Source organism: Podarcis erhardii (assembly GCF_964252035.2).
Source record: "Podarcis erhardii genome assembly, chromosome: 13".
NCBI lineage: Eukaryota > Metazoa > Chordata > Lepidosauria > Squamata > Lacertidae > Podarcis > Podarcis erhardii.
This window is the reverse complement of record NC_138502.1, coordinates 851,666-872,734: the sequence shown is the minus strand read 5'-3', so window position 1 is coordinate 872,734 and position 21,069 is coordinate 851,666. Positions and strand designations below refer to the sequence as shown.

At 46.0% G+C, this 21,069-nt stretch overlaps 1 long non-coding RNA gene across 3 annotated transcripts; it reads right to left on the bottom strand.

Annotated features, from left to right (window-relative positions):
- Positions 1-336: 336 nt before the first annotated feature.
- LOC309326837 lies at positions 337-20,044 on the bottom strand. 3 transcript variants are annotated; one of them, XR_014150369.1, is made up of 3 exons: positions 20,028-20,044; positions 16,411-16,538; positions 337-1,772 (listed from the first exon to the last, which is right to left on the bottom strand). It is a non-coding gene; the product is annotated as an uncharacterized lncRNA (long non-coding RNA). The 3 variants fall into 3 exon arrangements; XR_014150370.1 differs by lacking the exon at positions 20,028-20,044 and adding an exon at positions 7,257-7,356 and having other exon boundaries at positions 16,411-16,765; XR_014150371.1 differs by lacking the exon at positions 20,028-20,044 and having other exon boundaries at positions 16,411-16,765.
- Between the last annotated feature and the right edge of the window lie 1,025 nt (positions 20,045-21,069).

Below are 21,069 nucleotides of genomic sequence, written 5' to 3'. Positions count from 1 at the left end.
ACAATTATTTAGGCCAGGGATAGGTTAAAATTTTTTTCATAGCAAAGCTAAATAAATCACAGAGCTGAGCCTTGTCTCTCTACACACATGGAGACTCTTGTCTGTTGTCAGTTCTCAGCTCTCTTTTTTTTAAAAAAAGGTATGAACCCCCCCCCCCCATTCGCTTACGAAAATGAAATAAAATAAGCAAAATCAAGCCACTTCCAGCCTGGCAGTGGAATTATAAAAACACAGCTTTCTGATCCATTAGATCTGAGAAAAGGGAACAGACTTTTGGTGGAAAATGCACTTCTTCAGATCTCCCCATACCCCACCAAAAAACCCCCAAATCTAATGTTTTCTCAAGTAGCAAAAATGTTTAATAGTTACAGATGTGACCTGCGATAGTGTACTCCTATCCCCACCTTTTTCATTTCCGATACTTTCCAGATCCACAGGTTGGGTTGATTTTAGAGACTCAAGACGTGAAAATGGACCTTGCCCAGCCTCTCATCTCCCACTGATTCTACTCAGTTAAAGTCTACTTAAAGAATTCCTTTAGGCTGATTAATTTTTCCTGCCAATAAAAGCAAAGTGGAAAGTCTGAGAGAGCCTGGAGAAGATTCCACAATGGAAACGGCATATCCTTAGGACTTGGCTTAGGTTCAAATGACTGTACTACGATTCTGCCACAATTCAAAGAGTGCTGATGAGAAAAACACAGGTGGGCGGAACTGCCTTGATGCCTTTCGTCCTCTCTTGACGTTTTTTAAGAGGGGTGAATCTCCATCCTCAGCTCAACATTAGCTCCTTGCTGTGGCAAGAAGATTCTGGCCCTCTCTGGGCACTGGAGGACTCAAGAACTCTGTGGGCTTTATTCATAGCAGGTTAAACACAGGGTAAAGAACGTGATGTAAACTAGTGCCAGACATCATAATACGCTAAGTGTGACATGCATTGAACACCTCATGTTGGGGGGGAGGGCAGGGATAAAGTTATTTAGACATTGCCCACTTTCCCCCTTCGTAGAGCTAGTCAACAGAGCTCATTGTGGGGGGTGCCCCAGAAGACCAGCCAGTGTTGCCCAGCCTGCCCCCCCCATCCCCAACCCCCAATTCACTTGGTAACCCTTTTAAACTCACACGGATGTAGATCATGAAGAGCGCTTCCAGACTATCGCGAAGGGCACTTTCCATCCTCTTGCGATAAGGAAATCATGGGGGGGGGGGAAGAGCCCTTGCTTCAATGCAGCGCTGCCTAACTGCCCTGCAATCAAATTGGTGTGAATGAATGCTCAATAAACGCATTGTCTGGAAGCAGCCTAGGCCAGTGTGGGATTTTGTCAAAGCAATATCATGCTCATCCTTTTAGTGGTCCCCGTTCCCCCTGCCCACTTCCCCGCCTGCCTCATCCTCTCCGCAAACGCCATCTCTTACTCCCAGTCCCATAAGTGTCCCCTTTCATATCCTTCCATTTGCCTGGCATCAAAACATATCCTCACTGATTATGACTTCTCTTTCTGCAGTCAGTGCTTTGATGGGAAACCTCAGCTGGAGAGGTCTGTAGGTTGAACTGAAACGATGTCTATACAAGCATTTTTAGTTGGTGTGTTTAAAATCTCATCTTTGCCAACCTAGTTGGGTTATGGGAGGGGGTGCAAGTCTTCTTCTTCATATCCATCTCAGCACCACTGAACTCATCCTTTCTCTCACGTCTTCTTCCAACTAAGTGTAAATCCATTAGCCACAATTTCCTGTTAGCGTCCGCAAGACACGGCTGGACCGGTTGAGGCGCTGGCATGAATTAGAAACTAGGGTTACAAACTGGGGAGGGGGGAGAAGGGAAGTATACAACACCACTGTAGGGCTGGGGGGAGGGAACCCAGTTGGGAGTCCTGGGTTTTATGTTCTTAACCCTCCCGATTTAAATATTTCACAAGATTGTCTAGCGTAGCAAGATGATGAAACTGCTTTGCAAAAATATTTATGCTGGGGATTCATGGGAGGGTATTTATATATTTAAAAAATGATGGAAAGAAAATAAAACTGTCACGCTGGGTTGCTCTTCTGAGGACTAGTTTCTTGCACTCAATGCTGGGTTTTCCTTTTAAAAAAATATATATTTACAGGAAATTATCTGCTACCAATTCAGTGTTTTGCAGCAAAGAATTTGCCAATCTGTGCACCCCTGTCCCAATTTTTTTTGACATCTTCGGTTACGGTAAAGATTTCAGCAATGCACAGGAACCCCCGGGCATCATTGCAAAACTGCATCGATTCAAATGGATTTGTTTTTCTGCTTTGGACGGGGCTACACAAGACCCAACGAACTTCCATGGAAAAGTGCTGTAGAAAGATTGGTGCCAGCTTTCTGATGGTTCATATGGATTCATCCTCTTAGCCACCTTAAAGGACCTGCTTCTGTTGAAGCACAACTGCCATGGGCAGGAACAGCCATGGGCATAGCTGGGGCAGGGGACAGCTGTCCCCCAGAGCAAGTAAAAGAATAGAAATACTTAACCAACTGACCAATCACGTCAGTTCTGCCCTCCAAAAAAGTCCTGCCCTCCCCCCACAAAATCCTGGCTAAGTTCATGGGAATAGCCCTGCTTGAAAGCACCTGAGGAAATAATATTAATAGATATTTTAGAGGTGGTTGTTTAGTCATTTAGACGTGTCCAACTCTTCGTGACCCCATGGACCAGAGCACGCCAGGCACTCCTGACTTCCACTGCCTCCTGCAGTTTGGTCAAACTCATGTTAGTAGCTTCGAGAACACTGTTTTTTAGAGGAGGCACCTGCAAATCTTTACCTCTTGTAGGAATTGGCTGTACAGCATCAAACCAAGTTTCATCTAGCCTAGACAGTAGCCAGCCACCAGATTGTTGCCTCTATACAGGGGCGTACCCAGGGGTTGCTTAGGTTGGCCCCCACCAACGGCCCAGGCCCAGGGAGGTGCGAAAAATGCGCCTCTCTACTCTGGTTTGGAGCGACTAGGAGCCCGTGGCATGGGCACAAGGGACAGTGTGTGTGTGTTCCAATACAGCTCCTTGCCGAGGGTACAAGAGAGCCTAGCTATGCCTCTTACTCTATAGCCTCCAAGGGGGGGAACACAGTTTTCTTCATCCCCATGTACCTGATATGAAGAGGTAGAGATTGCCTCTAGACCAGTTTAGCTAGAGAGGTCTGTCCAATGGCTGTTAGTAACCTTTGGACAGACCTCTCCTCCTCTACAAACATTTCACACAGTCCTTTTCTAAAGCAGCCTACGTTTAGTGGCCATCTTCACATCTCGTGATAATGAATTATGCAAGTTAACTAACGTATTTTATCTCCTGATTTAAGCAGGGCTGTTTGGTTTTTCAAAAGAAGTTGGTTGAAAGGTTTAACCCAGGGGTCAGCAAACTTTTTCAGCAGGGGGCCAATCCACTGTCCCTCAGACCTGGGGGGGTGGGCGGACTATATTTTTTGGGGGGAGGAATATGAATTCCTATGCCCCACAAATAACCCAGAGATGCATTTTAAATAAAAGGGCACATTCTATTCATGTAAAAACACGCTGATTCCCGGACCGTCCGTGGGCTGGATTTAGAAGGCGATTGGGCCGAATCCGGTCTCCGGGCCTTAGTTTGCCTACCCCTGGTTTAACCTGACATTCCACCCCCCACTCTATGTTTCAGAGTCAACCCCACCCAAGACAGGCTGTTATCTCCCTTTAAAAGGTGGTGTGAGCAAATTGGAGGCTCCCCCATTTTCTGAACTCCAGAACCAATCTTGAAATATAGTCTGCTTCTTTGATGCCCCAGTTTGGCGAAGGTAGTTTTGTGAAATGGCAAGAGGCAGGCTGCATTTTCTCCACAACAGGCTTGGAAGTTGGACACCAAGGCAATTGCAAGGGAAAGGACATCAAGCCTGTGGCATGCTTTTCTAGAAGTTGACCCTAAACCTCCCAGCTCTCTGTAAAAGCCCCCAAACCTGATTTTTGTTAGGTGTGGTTCATACTAGGAAGCTGCTGGTTCATTACAGTGGTACCTCGCAAGACGAATGCCTCGTAAGACGAAAAACGTGCAAGACGAAAGGGTTTTTCGTTTTTTGAGTTGCTTCGCAAGACAACTTTCCCTATGGGCTTGCTTCGCAAGACGGAAACATCTTGCGAGTTTGTTTCCTTTTTCTTACAACCGTTAATACCCAGGGAATCCGCGCTCCGCAAGACGAAAAAATCGCAAGACGAAACAACTTACAGAACGAATTCATTTCATCTTGTGAGGCACCACTGTAGTTGTATCAACGCTAAGTAGACTATAAGATTGTTCCTCTTTAACAGTCATGGCTCAGGTCTGAGGTATAGATACGCCCTCATGCAGACATAAGAATGGACCTGCTTGGTCTGGCCAAAGGGGGGGGGGGCATCTATACCAGCATACTCTCCTCGCAGTGGTCAGCCAGGTGCCCCAAAGGGAAGCCCATAAGCAGGACCTGAGTGTGTGAAAGCACTCTGCCTTCTTGCGACTGCCAACAACTGACCTTCAGAGGCGATACCACCTCCAAGGACCTAGCCACTGTGGCTAGTAGCCATCGGTGGCCTTATTCTCCTCCATTAATTTGTCTAATCCTCTTTTAAAGCAATCTATGTTGGTGGCCGTCACTCAAACTCTGTTGACCATTAGTTCATCTTGTGAAAGCCGCCAAAAGAGCCCACAGCCCCTTTCTCCTAGTGCCAAGAGACCACCTTTACTCTTCCAGGTAGAACAAGGTACTTGATGAGTTTAATTTCTAAAAAGGTGGGTGGGTGGTGGTGGGGTGCTTCTGGGACATTTGAGCTGTCCTGGAATCTGGAATCTGCCCTGTTTGGCTGTGCAAACCCTGTCCGATAAATCCAAGATGTGAGGAGACAGGCTGCGGTTGCTTGGTGGGAAACTTGCTAAGAACAAGCTCAGAGACACTCTTGGTCTTATTTCATATGCGCCAAGACTTAAGACCCATGCCCTGGGAAAGGGTTTCTGGGCCTAGTCTGCCTAGATTCACAGCCAAGCAGAATGAGATGCTGATCTCTCCTATCCCCTGACAATGTTAATAACTGGCTGCTCATTTTCATATTTGCCTGCTCAGCATGGAAAGTGGAAAGCTCTTCCTCGAAGGTGGGGGAGAAAGGGGAGGAGGGGAGGAAGACAAAGACAGCCCTGGATGAAATGCTGCTGGTGTTAATATCTCACTAGGAACCAGAAAGGGAGGGGGGGAGTCGCAGGGAGAGAAGGAAGCATTTTCCTTCCTCATCCTTTCTTAAATAGTTAATAGTTCCAACCTATTCAAGGCTGGTCACATCACACCTGGAGGGTTGTGCCGCAGTCCTAGGGAGTTGAGAAGAGGAGGTTAAGCCTTAAACCATTAAGAGGGGACACAATAGTGGTCTTCTAATAACTGAAAGAAGGCTGATCGCCAAAGAATGGATGCTTTTGAATTCTGGTGCTGGAGGAGACTCTTGAGAGTCCCATGGACTGCAAGAAAATCGGCCCTGAGTGCTCACTGGAAGGACAGATCCTGAAGCTGAGGCTCCAGTACTTTGGTCACCTCAGGAGAAGAGAAGACTCCCTGGAAAAGACCCTGATGTTGGGAAAGATGGAGGGCACAAGGAGAAGGGGACGACGGAGGACGAGATGGTGGGACAGTGTTCTTGAAGCTACCAGCATGAGTTTGACCAAACTGCGGGAGGCAGTGGAAGACAGGAGGGCCTGGCGTGCTCTGGTGCATGGGGTCACGAAGAATCATAGAATCCTAGAGTTGGAAGAGACCACAAGGGCCATCAAGTCCAACCCCCTGCCAAGCAGGAAACACCATCAGAGCACTCCTGACATATGGTTGTCAAGCCTCTGCTTAAAGACCTCCAAAGAAGGAGACTCCACCACACTCCTTGGCAGCAAATTCCACTGTCAAACAGCTCTTACTGTCAGGAAGTTCTTCCTAATGTTTAGGTGGAATCTTCTTTCTTGTAGTTTGGAACCATTGCTCCGTGTCCGCTTCTCTGGAGCAGTAGAAAACAACCTTCCTCCCTCCTCTATGTGACATCCTTTTATATATTTGAACATGGCTATCGTATCACCCCTTAACCTCCTCTTCTCCAGGCTAAACATGCCCAGCTCCCTTAGCCGTTCCTCATAAGGCATCGTTTCCAGGCCTTTGACCATTTTGGTTGCCCTCCTCTGGACACGTTCCAGTTTGTCAGTGTCCTTCTTGAAGAGTCATACACGACTAAACGTCTAAACAACAACAATAACTGAAAGTCTGGTGGGTCAGATGGAGACAGAGCAGACTAGAACGTAAGGGTGGGAACTGTGAGGGAGCAAACGTTGGCTGAATGTTAGGAATAACTGTCCTACAATGGCCAGAACTGTTCAGCAATGAAACAGAAAGTTGGGCTCTTCTTTGTCGGAGGCATTGGTTGGACAGCCACCAGTCTAGGATAGATGCTGTGGCTGCAGGTGGTGTACTGAGCATGGGGCTAGACTAGACGGCCTCTTTAAAAAATTCCACTCCATTACTGTATGATTCTATGATTCATAGACAGAGCATGTCTTGGTCAGTCATGCATACGGAAGTACGAAACAGAGATGAGCCACTGCTTGGTCTAAACACAAGAAGCATTTTGTTGAGGACAGCTTATGATAGGCATTGCCTGGACCTAGACTCTTTGCAGCAAGGGTGTCTCAAATATTTGAACTTGGGGGGAGATCCCTTCCAGAATTACAAACCTCCACCCACCCAGGTGTAGCCAGGTGTAGACTCTTCACACTCAGCAGAATGTATTGGAGGGCACTGGCCGAAAAGAGGAAGTATGTAAATGTCATGAATATAGAGAGGTATGCAGCTTTCTACAAGGCCTGGGGCAGTGAGGCAACATACTAACATTAGCTGTGGCTGGATGGTCCTATATACATATTCCCTATCCCTCCGTAGCTTGGATATGGTAGATGGGTATGTTTAGCCTGGAGAAGAGCAGACAGATATGATAAAAAGGTAAAGGGACCCCTGACCGTTAGGTCCAGTCATGGCCGACTCTGGGGTTGCAGCGCTCATCTCGCTTTACTGGCCGCGGGAGCCGGCGTACAGCTTCCTTCTGGGTCATGTGGCCAGCATGACTAAGACGCTTCTGGCGAACCAGAGCAGCGCACGGAAACGCCGTTTACCTTCCCGCCGGAGCAGTACCTATTTATCTACTTGCACTTTGACGTGCTTTTGAACTGCTAGGTGGGCAGGAGCTGGGACCGAGCATTGGGAGCTCACCCCGTCACGGGGATTCGAATAGCCATATTCAAATGTTTTCAAAGGCCTGTCACATGGAAGATAGAGCAAGCTTGTTTTCTGCTGCTCCAGAGGGTAGGACCTGAACCAACAGACTGAAATGACAAGAAATGAGATTCCGACTGAACATCAGGGAGAAGTTTCTGGTGGTAAAAGCTAGTTGACTGTGGAACGGACTCCTTTGGAAGGTTCTGGGCTCTCCTTTGGTGGAGGTTCTTAAACAGAGCTCGGGTGGCCAAATGTCAGGGATTCTTTAGCTATGATTCCGGCACTGCAGAGGTAGAACTAGTTGAGCCTTGGGGGAGGGGGTGTTTCCCTTCCAACTCTATGATTCCGTGGTTAGGGAATTTCATCCAAGCAATTTTTCCTATTGATTGATTGATTGAATTTATATACCGCTCTATACCTAAAGGCCTCAGGGCGGTTCACAGAACAAAATCAAAATATATAATCACAAAATATATAATCAAAATAAAAACAACAACCCAATAACACCCCCCCCCCAAAAAAACCCACCACATTTTAAAAGGGCATAGGATGTCAATCAAATCAGCCAATGGCCTGGTTAAAAAGGAATGTTTTTGCTTGGCGCCTAAAGGTGTAAAATGAAAGCGCCAGGTGAACTTCCCTGGGGAGAAGCATTCCACAGATAGGGGAGTCATTGAAGAGAAGACCCGTTCTCATATTGCCATCCTCCAGACTTCTCAAGGAGGAGGCACACGAAGGAGGGCCTCAGAAGATGATCTCACCCTAATTCCTCTTTCCTCCTGTCATTTCCCTCTCTACTCTGCTAGAAGCTCTCTAGAGCTTGCTGCTAGCACTGTATTCAGTCAATGACATAAAACCTAAGAAGAGCCTGGCTGCTGGATTGAGCAAAGGTTCTATCCTATGCTCACAGTGTCTGTTGGAAGAATGAACTGAGGATAACAGCAGTGATCTCCCAAGTAGCGACTCCCAGCAGCTGGAATGTAGAGGCATTTACTGCCTCCAACAGTACGTCTGTGTGCCAAAGAATTGATGCTTGTGAATTCTGGTGCTGGAGGAGACTCTTGAGAGTCCTGTGGACTGCAAGAAGATCCAACCTCTCCATTCTGAAGGAAATCAGCCCTGAGTGCTCACTGGAAGGACGGATCCTGAAGCTGAGGCTCCAAGACTTTGGCCACCTCATGAGAAGAGAAGACTCCCTGGAAAAGACCCTGATGTTGGGAAAGATGGAGGGCGCAAGGAGAAGGGGACGACGGAGGACGAGATGGTGGGACAGTGTTCTCGAAGCTACAAACATGAGTCTGACCAAACTGTGGGAGGCAGTGGAAGACAGGAGGGCCTGGCGTGCTCTGGTCCATGGAGCACGAAGAGGCGGACACGACTAAACAACAACAACAACAACAACTGCCTCATTTGGGGGTAAGACCTACTGGGAAGAGTTTCTGTGCTCACTGGGCCTGAGCTGTTTTGTTTCTTTCAAGAAAGAGTTAACTTGGGAGTTATTGCTGACCTTCTCCTGACACTGATAGATACAGGAAGAAGAGGAGGAAGTACTTAGTCAAACTATGGAATTTGTTTCCAGAAGGTGCAGAGATGGCCACCAACCTTGGACTGTGAAGGGGTGAGACTTTGAAGGGAGGCTGTGACTGGCCACTACTAGCTGCCATGATGCGTATCTAGGATGAGAGGGAGCTGCCTCCAACAGTACGTCAGGAGAAGACAGAAGACAGGAGTGCCTGGCGTGCTCTGGTCCAGGGGGTCACGAAGAGTCGGACATGACTAAACGACTAAACGACAAATGACCTTTCTGGCTCCACTACTTGCAGGAACCCCCCCCCCCCAAATAACTAGCACACCCCATCCCAAGGGAGAGACGGTCCAGTCGGAGAAGAACTGAGGTTGTGTCAGCTGCTGGCCATCCGACCTGCCAAGGCAGGTTGCTCAATATGAGGAGTGTTTTTTCACATGGAGCATGCACAGAACAATTTGTTGCCTCTAATCACAAGAACACTGCGTGGCAGCGCTGAGGTTGGCATGACTCCTTCCTCCACAGGCAGCCTCCTGACGAATATCAAAAAGCAGGGCGGGGAAGGCAAGGGCGAAGACAAGGGAGTGGGAGATTTCACTCAACAGGAGTGCTTGATGCCTGCACATCCCCGCCTCACATGAAGGAGCTCTCTGAGTCACATCCACACACGCAGCCACTTCCCCCAGCCTCACCCCAGAGCAGCTACACAGAAGTGCTGCCTGCCCATCCACCCTCATCGGCACGTGCTGCATTAATAAATCAGGAAAAATTTAGTCTTTGCAAAGCATGCAGCATGGGGATGAGTTGTTTGTTTGTTTGTTTGTTTGTTTGTTTGTTCATTCATTTTTAAATATTTTCGAAAGCTTGCCGGTCTCCAGTTAAAAATCAGCACAGTGAAAAAAAGGAGGGGATGTGGGAAATGACAGGGCTTGCCTGAGAAATTTCAGCTCCTGAGGCTGAACAGCAAATGATGTCTCTCCCTGCTCTATCACCACATCTCGGCCACCACCATACCACGACAAGGTGCATTTATTATTAATTAATTTATATAAGTGGTACCTTGGTTCTCAAACTTAATCCGTTCTGGAAGTCTGTTCCAAAAGCAAAGTGTTCCAAAAACCAAGGTGTGCTTTCCCATCGAAAGTAATGTAAAATGGATTAATCCGTTCCAGACTTTTAAAAACAACTGCTAAAACAGCCTTTTGACATGAATTTTACTATCTAACGAGACCATGGAGCCATAAAATTAAAGCAATAAACAATGTACTGCAGTCACACAATCAATCAATCAATCAATCAGTAGCTGAACTGGGTTCCACACAGTCTCCAAAAAAAAAAGAGCCACAAAAACGCAAATAGCAAAAACACAGACCTCACCTCAGCGAAACCCTCCAAACGGAAGCGTGGCACTCAAATCGGAAGTGTAACACTCAAATTGCCAGTGTAACACTCCAAATGGAAGTGTGGCACTCAAAACAGAAGTGTGGCACTTAAATCGGAAGTGTAGCACTCAAAACGGAGCATGTTCAACTTCCGAGAAAAGTTCGCAAACCAGAAAACTTACTTCCGGGTTTGCAAATTTTTGGGTTCCAAGTTGTTTTGAGTACCAAGATGTTTGAGAACCAAGGTACCACTGTACTGCTCGTGTGCCAGAACAGCTTCTAAGTGGCATACAACCATAATTAAAAACACACATTAACATTCAAGCAGCCTTAATTAAAACAGACAATAAAGCAAAGAGCTAAAAAGCATAGCAATTAAAACAGGTCTTCTAAAAAGCAATAAAACCACAAGTTTCAGGGGCATGCTTGCCTCATCCAAGAGTGTCTTCAGGAGCCAGTACTGGCTGGATGACGGCCAGTGATTTTTCTGTCTTTCTGGGGGCACTCAAGGGTACGCAGTACAGGCACCTGGTTAAAAATGTGGCAGTTACTGTAACAACTTCATGGGGAGTACAGTGGTACCTCAGGTTACAGACGCTTCAGGTTACAGACTCCGCTAACCCAGAAATAGTGTCTCGGGTTAAGAACTTTGCTTCAGGATGAGAACAGAAATCGTGCTCCGGCAGCGCAGCGGCAGCCCCCATTAGCTAAAGTGGTGCTTCAGGTTAAGAACAGTTTCAGGTTAAGAATGGACCTCCGGAACGAATTAAGTTCTTAACCCGAGGTGCCACTGTACTGGTATCTTTTTTTCCTATAAGAAAAGCACTGATGGTGGCACAGAATGCAGTCCCCAAGGCTAGCTAGCTTTGTCCACCTGAGGCTGAAAGTCCCACCAACATCTCTCCCTGGGAGTAAAAGCACACCTAGCAATGAATTAAAACAACTGGCAACCTGCTTCCCTTTCATGACACCCAAAATCATCTGCCTGGGGCAACTACAGTGGTGCCCTGCAAGACGAATGCCTCGCAAGACGAAAAACTCGCAAGACGAAAGGGTTTTCCGTTTTTCGAGGTGCTTCGCAAGACGAATTTCCCTATGGGCTTGCTTTGCAAGACGTTTTCGTCTTGCGAGTTTTTTCCCTCCCCCCCCTTTTTCTAAGCCGCTAAGCCGCTAATAGCCGCTAAGCCGCTAATGGCCGTGCTTCGCAAGACGAAAAAACCGCTAGACGAAGAGACTCGCGGAACGAATTATTTTCGTCTTGCAAGGCACCACTGTACCTTACTCTGCCCAACAGGGACACAAGGTCATGTTGGATCTGAATGTGAGTTGCTACAGCCTGTCAATCCTCACAGGGGTAAACACCTGGGGGACAGACACAGAACTAGACTGAACTATATGTTAGGGGCCCTTGTTATTTTTTAATGGAAAGCTGGGGAAATAGGTGCTATTTTAAGCTGTTTCAGTCGAATGGGCCCCTGCTCCAATCGTGGTAGCCCAGTGCCCTAACCTGAACCCTGAGTCTGCACCTCACAAACACACTGCTCACATGCCCAAAGATGCCTCGATTTCTGACAGCACTAAAAGTTATGAAGCCTTTTCTGCAGAAAGACCATGAAGCTGAAATTTCCACAGCGACAAAGTGGACAAGAAAACTTAAGAGAAGCAACTTCTGGAGAAATAGGTCTGGGGTAACACACGACCAGCATGTGCCCAGGTGGTGTCAGGTTCTGCATGGGCAGCCTGGAGGTGTCTTCGCTGCCGCCACCACTGCTGTGAATTCCTCCAGGAGGTTTAGGGGCTGGGAAATTTATTCGCAGCAGCAAAGTGTGAAGAGCTAAACAGTTCCTCACTGCCGCCTACTTCCTTTTGGTTATGAGAAAGCTGCAAACAGCCTGGCTCCTGACAACAAGCTGTATTTTTAATGAAGGAGGAAACAACAACAAAATATAAACTCCACAAGCTCATTCTCATACAAACACGGGGCTGCCCACTGGTCAGCAAAAAGAATAGCAATCTGAAATCAAACCCATTCCATGCCTCCACCCTAGTGTGCGCACACCGTTTCCCAAATTCACAAGACTGGCTTTAAAAATCATTGTCTAATTATTTACAAACCACATTGGCCACAAGCAAATATGTGCTCAAAGTGGCTCACACAAAAATCACAAGTCTAACTACAGTAACTACAGTAGTAATGCTGCAGTTAGAACACAATAAAGCAGATATCATAGCAATGCAGCACTAGGAAAATTAATAACCAACAATTAACAGTTCATTTAAGAACATGAGAAGAGCCTGCTGGACAGTGGCCGATATTCTCACAGTGATTAAAAAGTTGTAAGCAGGATTCAAGCACATGAGCACTTTCTTCTCTCCTGTGGTTTCCAGCAACTGGTACTGTACTTGGAAGCATCCCTGCCTCTGACTATACAGACAGAGCAATAGCTATTTCAGCCAGCAGCCATCAATAGCTCTCTCCTCCTCCATTAATTTGTCTAATCTTTTAAAGCTCTCCAAGGTTGGAGAGTCCTCAACTTCCTGAGGGAGTCCATTCCACCGCAGAACAGCTCTTGCTGTCAGAAAGTTCTTCATGGTTTTTTGGCAGAATCTCCCTTTTTGTAACTCGAAGCCATTGGTTCGGGTCCTCCCTTCTGGAGTAAGAGAAAACAAGCTTGCTCCATCTTCCATGTGACAGCTCTTGAGATATTTGGCTATCATATCTCCTCTCAGTCTCTTTTCCAGGCTAAACATCCCCAACTCCTTCAACTGTTCCTCCTAAGGCTTGGTTTCCAGACCCTTGGTCGCCCTCCTCTGCACCCATGCCAACTTATCAACACCCTTCTTAAATTGTGGCGCCCAGAACTGGACACAGGATTCCAAGTGTGGTCTGATCAAGGCAGAATAGAGCCCTTGATCTGGACACTTGACTTCTGTTGATTCAGTCTATTAGCTACCCCCACTGCATCACACTGTCGACTCATGTTAAGCTTGTGGTCTACTGACCCCTAGATCCTTTTCACATGGACTACTGGCAAGCCAGGTGTCTCCCATCTTTGCGCAGCTGGCTATTCCTGCCCAAGTATGTATGTTATAAATATGTGTGTTAAACATGAATATAGCTTACCAATAGGGCAAGCTGCAAATATCCATTAAGCAACTCTCTTATTAAGGCTCCTAGGGAACTTAGGGTGGGGAAACACAAGTGAATGTAACCACCCCCTGGTGGCATTCAAAGAATCTCTCACATCTCACAGTTGTTCAGTTATTTTTAAAGTAATAAAACTCCATAGCCCAGACCTAAGAGCCGCTCAGCCGGGGAGGGTGCCCAGTTCTTCAGCTTAACAATATCTGAGCATGATTAATTCCTGGCAGACGCACTCACAAGTTATTTATTTATTTACAACATTTCTTACCCAACCTTCACTGTAAGGGCAACAACATTACAGCATACAGACTGAAAAACAGATAAAGCTATTATAATTATAAAACAAACAAACCGGCTCCGAATGGAACAGAACAGCATAAATCCAAAGAACAAGGTGGGTCCCGCAAAACAGAACATATCAACCTATCAAAGGCTAGAGGAAAGAGCCACCTGCCAGGAGCAGAGATGAGGAGAGATATGGGACAGCCGAGCTAATCTGAGGCACTAAGGTCACATCCACACCACACCCGTGGATCTAGCATTGGCCTCCACAGTCACTTACGGCCTTGCTGATATGACCGTCTTCATGGAAGACAATCTTACTCAGCTACAAGTGATCGCCAAAGAAGAAGAAGATTTAGCTATGATTCCTGCATTGCAGGGGTTTGGATCAGATGACCCCTTGGGTCCCTTCTAACCCTGCAATTCTATCGTTCTATTGGAAGTGCAAGGCTTTCCCCCAAAGAATCCTGGGAAATGTAGTTTACCCCACACAGAGCTATAGTTCCCAGCATCCTTAACAAACTACACTTCTCAGGGTTCTTTGGGGGAAGCCATGGGCATTAAATGTACAGTGTTTGGCTCCACCTCTTCCTGAATTGATTGCATTCAAATGGATCCTTGGGTGGGAGGCCCGTATTGGCTTACAGGCAGCCCCCTCCCCAAGGGGAGATCCAGACCCAGGGGGCAGCCCTTGAATCAGGCCCAGATGCCATCCCCACATCTTCCCTGCCGGAGGCCCTAGGAATGCCATCCACAGCATGAGGGCTTAATTCACCTGCTCATCTTTCCGGGGTGATTCCTATCATCCCTCAGCGATGCCCTTCTGCATAGCAGAAACAAACCACACAAAATAAGAAGCAGACACACACACCCCGCCACCAGAAATGACGACATCCAAAAGCCAAAGGGGGAGCATTTCAACCTGCCAGGACATTGGATAAATGACCCTGGAGCAAAACAACTTCAGAGGGAGACTGAAGCTCTGTGAAAGCGCTGGGTAGATCAAGTGTTTCAGGGCTATCCAAGTCAAAGGATTTTTAGCACACTCTTTGTGGTAATTGGCTTGTCGGTGCCAGGATCAAGAACTGTTTTGTGAATTACCACTGCTAAGTATGAAATTATCACTGTCTGCAGTCTCCCCACATTTCTTTTTCTTCTGACCTCACTTTTTACAACCCTCACCCTGCAGCAAAACCATATGGTTTCTATACCTATGACTCAGGATGAACCTGATGAAGTGGACTCTGGACCAAAAAAAAACCCTTATGCCATAAGAAATGTGTACCAGTCTTTTAAGATTCCGCAAGACCGTTTGTTGTTTTGGCTGGAAAAGAGTCACACAGCTCCTCCTGTGGAAATTAAGAACTTTGCAACTTGTAAGAACCGGCACCTGAATTTACTGCCTTCCTCTTCCCTCCCCATACTTTCCCATCACATTTGTGGTTGTGCCTTTTACATTGCAGTCGCACAGGTAGGGATTTTATTGTTTTTTAACATGTGCATCGTGCTAATAAAGTTTAGGGGTTTTGTTGTTGTTGGCATCTGTCCGTCTCAAGAGACAATGGAGAGCACCTCTGGGTGTGAAGTCAAACTGCTGTGCTAGCAGCACTGAAGAGACCTCTGCATGATGCAAGCCTGGGCAAAATTGGCACCTTTACAAGTTTCACATAATGCCGCCACCACATCTGTAAGAACTTTAGTGTAGAAGCACAAACACTTTGGAACTCCCTTCCTATTGATATCAGATAGGCACCCTCACTGTTCTTTTCGGCGCCTGAATACATTCTTAATTTAGACAAGTCTACCCAGTTGTGTGGGTGGCACTGTGGGTTAAACCACAGAGCCGAGGGCTTGCCGATCAGAAGGTCGGCGGTTCGAATCCCTGCAATGGGGTGAGCTCCCGTTGCTCAGTCCCTGCTCCTGCCAACCTAGCAGTTTGGAAGCACGTCAAAGTGCAAGTAGATAAATAGGTACTGCTCCAGCGGGAAGGTAAACGGCGTTTCTGTGCGCTGCTCTGGTTCGCCAGAAGCGGCTTAGTCCTGCTGGCCACATGACCCAGAAACTGTACGCCGGCTCCCTTGGCCAATAAAGCGAGATGAGCACTGCAACCCCAGAGTCGGCCACGACTGGACCTAATGGTCAGGGGTCCCTTTACCTTTACCCAATTGTGTAGAAAGCTTGCATGCGTTTTACTTTGTGGTGTCCAAACTTTTTTCAAAGAGGGCCAGATTTGATGAAGTGAAGGGCCATGGGGGCCAACCAAAGTTGTTGACCTTTTGAAGTTGTTGAACTTTTTCTAGGATTTTACCTCAAAATCAATAGCCCCCCTCCCCACACTCACAATTTAAAGGCCATAGATTGGGGTGCCCAAACTTTTTTCAAATAGGGCCAGATTTGATGAAGTGAACATGCGTGAGGGCCGACCAAAGTCGTTTAGCTTCTTTTAGGATTGAAGTTGTTAAGGTTTCTTTAGGATTTTACCCCAGGAAATAAACTGCCACAGGGGCCAGATTAAACCGACCGGTGGGCCGGATTAGGCCCCCGAAACGGACTTTGGACATGCCATGTTAGTCTATTCTCTTTTGGCTTTTAACTTTCAGTGTATTTTAAAATATGGCTTTCAATGTTTTAACTTTTTGTAAACCACTTTGAGTCTTTTCCTTAACAGCCAAGGCGTCTATAATTTTTTAATGAAACAAATAAATAAAACAAACAAATAGAAGTGGATTGTCTGTTGCTCAGGGCAACATGTTTTTTAAAGGGAAGACAGCAAAATAATGTGGGAGGTGTGTGTCCCCCACAGTTTTTTTTTACCTGTAAGCTCACAAAGGCTGCTGGGATGCAGTGCAGTCAGTTGGGGCAGTAAATGTGGCTGGTCTTGCAAGCTATAAAATGGGTACGTCGTTCAAGTTTTATCAGTTCTGCCATTCCAGGAAAGGCCCCTGAAAAGAAAAGAAAAATGGTTGGAGGACCTCCATGCCAGGGACATGATTTGAACCCGTTCCTTAGCAAATTCCTACCCATCTGAGATCCCCCAATTTTGTTAGTGGTGACAGAGAGCGTATATAACATATTGACACAGTGGTGGGATGTGCAAAAAAAGGTTAAACCTTCCTGCCCAGCCCAGCGCCATGACAGAAATACAAATCCCCCCCTTCCTCCCTGCTCATTACATCATAGCTGTCAAGTGTCCCTTATTTGAAGGGACAGTCCCTTATTCCAGCGCCATGTCCCGCTGCTGTCCCTTATTGATGGATGTCCCTTAAATGATGTCCCTTAAATTTCAAAGGAAGCAGCTCCTCTCCCTTCCTCCCTCCCTGCCGGCCAGGGAGGAGGGAGGCTCCAACTGTGTTGCTTGGCTGTGTTGCTCACCCAATAAGGAATCATAGAATCATAGAAGAGTTGGAAGAGACCCCAAGGGCCATCGAGTCCAACCCCCTGCCAAGCAGGAAACACCATCAGAGCACTCCTGACATCTGGTTGTCAAGCCTCTGCTTAAAGACCTCCAAAGAAGGAGACTCCACCACACTCCTGGGCAGCAAATTCCACTGTCGAACAGCTCTTACTGTCAGGAAGTTCTTCCTAATGTTTAGGTGGAATCTTCTTTCTTGTAGTTTGGAACCATTGCTCCGTGTCCGCTTCTCTGGAGCAGCAGAAAACAACCTTTCTCCCTCCTCTATGTGACATCCTTTTATATATTTGAACTTAACCTCCTCTTCTCCAGGCTAAACATGCCCAGCTCCCTTAGCCGTTCTTCATAAGGCATCGTTTCCAGGCCTTTGACCATTTTGGTTGCCCTCCTCTGGACCCGTTCCAGTTTGTCAGTGTCCTTCTTGAACTGTGGTGCCCAGAACTGGACACAGTACTCCAGGTGAGGTCTGACCAGAGCAGAATACAGTGGCACTATTCCTTCCCTTGATCTAGATGCAATACTCCTATTGATGCAGCCCAGAATTGCATTGGCTTTTTTAGCTGCCGCGTCACACTGTTGGCTCATGTCAAGTTTGTGGTCAACCAAGACTCCTAGATCCTTTTCACATGTACTGCTCTCAAGCCAAGTGTCACCCATCTTGTATTTGTGCCTCTCATTTTTTTTGCCCAAGTGCAATACTTTACATTTCTCCCTATTAAAATTCATCTTGTTTGTTTTGGCCCAGTTCTCTAATCTGTCAAAGAACGACTGGGGGAGTCTAAGAACGACGGGGGGGGGGTGGAGCTTGCATGCCTTGTGTGTGGCTAGTTAATGCAAGCTGAGGGGGTTTTTGAATGCTGGACGCCATTTTCTTGCACGTGCTGCTACAAACTTTGCAGTGCAAAGCCAGGCTGGGGAGCCATCTTAAGTTGAGACTGCATAGGCCTTGTGGTGCATGTGATTCAGATTCTATTCAGTTGAACCTCTGGTTGCAAAGTTGGTTGGACAGTGTTCTCAAAGCTACCAGCATGAGTTTGACCAGACTGCAGGAGGACAGGAAAACTGGAGTGCCTGGAACAGGTGAGGCTGCAGGTCCCTTATTTTCAAGGCTGCTGGTCCCTTATTTTCAAGGCTGCTGGTCTCTTATTTTCAAATCTGTAAGTTGACAGCTATGCATTACATTGACAATTTAATGGGTGGCCACACTCTGCCACGTGGCCTCCGGATGGTTTAGTCATGGGTGAATGTGGCCCCTGGGCTCAGTCGAACCAGGCAGCCCTGCTTTGAAAGGACACCGGAATTAAAATCCATCACAAATAGGCTTCATTTTCCTCTGTTTTTCTTTCTTTTTTTTAAATAATATTTATTAAATTTTCCAATTAATACAAAAAAAATAAACATACACAAAAAAGAAATAACAAAAATACAAAAATACAAAAACAAAAAAGAACAGTTAAAACAAATGTAGTTTCCATTACTCATTTCCATTAACTTATTTCCCAGACCTCCTCTCACCTCCCCCTTTTGTATTCCAGTTCAAATTCTTAATTCAGCAAATCCTTATTATAACTTGTTGTAACTTATTGTAACTTATTACTCAACCTCTACATTACAGCTGGTAACCACTTAATTTTTATCCAACATCACACTAATGTCCATTAATTTTATAATGCCTCTGCAGATAGTCTTTGAACTTCTTCCAATCTTCCTCCACCGTCTCTTTCCCCTGGTCTCGGATTCTGCTGGTCATTTCTGCCCGTCCCATATAGTTTATCACCTTCATCTGCCATTCTTCCAGAGTGGGTAGATCTTGCGTCTTCCAGTACTTCGCGATGAGTATTATTGCTGCTGTTGTTGCATACATAAAAAAAGTTCTATCTTTCTTTAGCACCAATTGGCCGACCATGCCCAGGAGAAAGGCCTCTGGTTTCTTAAGGAAGGTATATTTATATACCTTTTCCAGTTCATTATAGATCATTTCCCAGAAGGCCTTAATCTTTGGGCATGTCCACCAAAGGTGAAAGAATGTACCTTCAGTTTCTTTACATTTCCAACATTTATTATCGTGCAAGTGATAAATTTTTGCAAGCTTGACTGGGGTCATGTACCACCTGTATATCATTTTCATAATATTCTCTCTTAAGGCATTACATGCCGTAAATTTCATACCTGTGGTCCATAACTGTTCCCAGTCAGCAAACATAATGTTATGTCCAAGATCTTGTGCCCATTTTATCATAGCCGACTTCACCGTTTCATCTTGAGTATTCCATTTCAACAGCAAGTTATACATCCTTGACAAATTCTTAGTTTTAGGATCTAACAATTCTGTTTCCAGTTTTGATTTTTCCATCTGGAAGCCAATTTTCCCATTTCCCTCTGTTTTTATGGGTTGTTTTCCATTTTGCTCATTCCCCTGACATCAGATTTTCTACTTCTCTGAAAATGTGTAAATATGCAGTACTATATATATATCTGTAGGAAATACCCCATTAGAAATGTGTGTGTGTGTGTGGGTGTGTGTACACACAGTCTTTCTCCTAGGGTCTTTCCTGCAGAGCTTGTGGTTTCTGCTGCGGTTGCTCCCCTTCGAAAACAAACTTTATCAGGAATTTCCTGTTGTTTAGTGATTGCCCGGTTTAACTTCCTTCTTTTCCTTTTTACGCTTTGGGCAAGCTCTTGGTTCCCTGCTTTGCTCAATCATTTGATTTTTCTGCAAGCTATTAGGGGGAATCAGCCTGGTTTTCCTTCTGCTCACTCTATTATTTTATTTTATATCCTTCGTCTTTGCCTCACTCCTGTCCTGGTCTGATCCAGCAGCCATGCCCTTAATCATGGCTATTATTTTTATGGTAGAAAATGGCATTTACAGGTGCCACACAACAGCACACGCACTTTGGAACTCCCTGCCTATTGACATCAGGCTGCCCTCTTTGGGGCACCTGCTAAAATACTTTTTTTTTTTTAGGCAAACCTGCCCAGATATCATAGACATGTGTTACCATCAGGCTATTATTACCTTAATCCTAGCTTTATTATTATTATTTTTAAATCATATTTATTAAGTTTTTAACAAAAAGAAAAAGGCTTACAAAACAGTACACAGTAAACAAAAAACGCACAAAAAAATACAAAAACCAAAATTTAACATGAAAAATGAAAAAATAAAAATCCCTCATTCTGATATCTTATCATTCATTTGCTTATTTTCCTGACTTCCTCACGCCTCCCTTTTTTGTATTCCAGTTAATAGTTCAGCAAATCCATACCCTCTTTATTTACTCTTAATTCTTTGTCTTCACCTAATATAACTTCAAATTTTTGTCTAATATTAATCCAATTTTACATACTCCTATTTTACCTTATTGCTAAAACCACTTCATTTCATTCCAGCATCATTAACATTCAAAAATTTTATAGTGTTTCCATAAATAATCTTTGAATTTCTTCCAGTCCTCTTCCACCAACTCTTCTCCCTGGTCTCAGATCTTAATCCGAGCTTTATATGCCTTGAGGGGGGGGGGAATGTTTTAAACTGTTCTCTTTTTTTAACCAGCTTTGCAAATATCTGTTATTTTTAACAATCAAAAGATGCATCTACTTTGTTAAATAAATTAAATGGCAGAACTGGAAACGTTGAGCAGAAAACTTCAGTCCTAAGATGGGCGAAACTGAATTCTGAGGTAAAACCTGAGGGGTCACGTGGCCTTTTGGGCGGGAAACACGCGCAGCGCCCTTCCCCCACCCGTCCTCTGGCAACTAACACGCTTGGCGAGGGGGAAAGGCGGGAACTATCTGCGCATGCGTTCCCAGAGTGTAGGGGGAAAAACCAGGCCACCGTCGTCGGCTACTCATGGGCCGGCGAAGTGGAAGGAGACGGTGCGCCTGCGCACTGAAAGCACGGGAAGCCCCCTTCCTCCCTCGGCTTGGGAAGCCGGAGCACGCGCAGACGGCGCGAGGTGGCGCGTCTCCCGGCGCGCCTGCGCGTAGCGGTTCAGGGGGCGGCGAGGACGAATGGGGTGGGCTCGAAAGGTCGGCGGGGCGGGGAGGGAGGGGAAGCC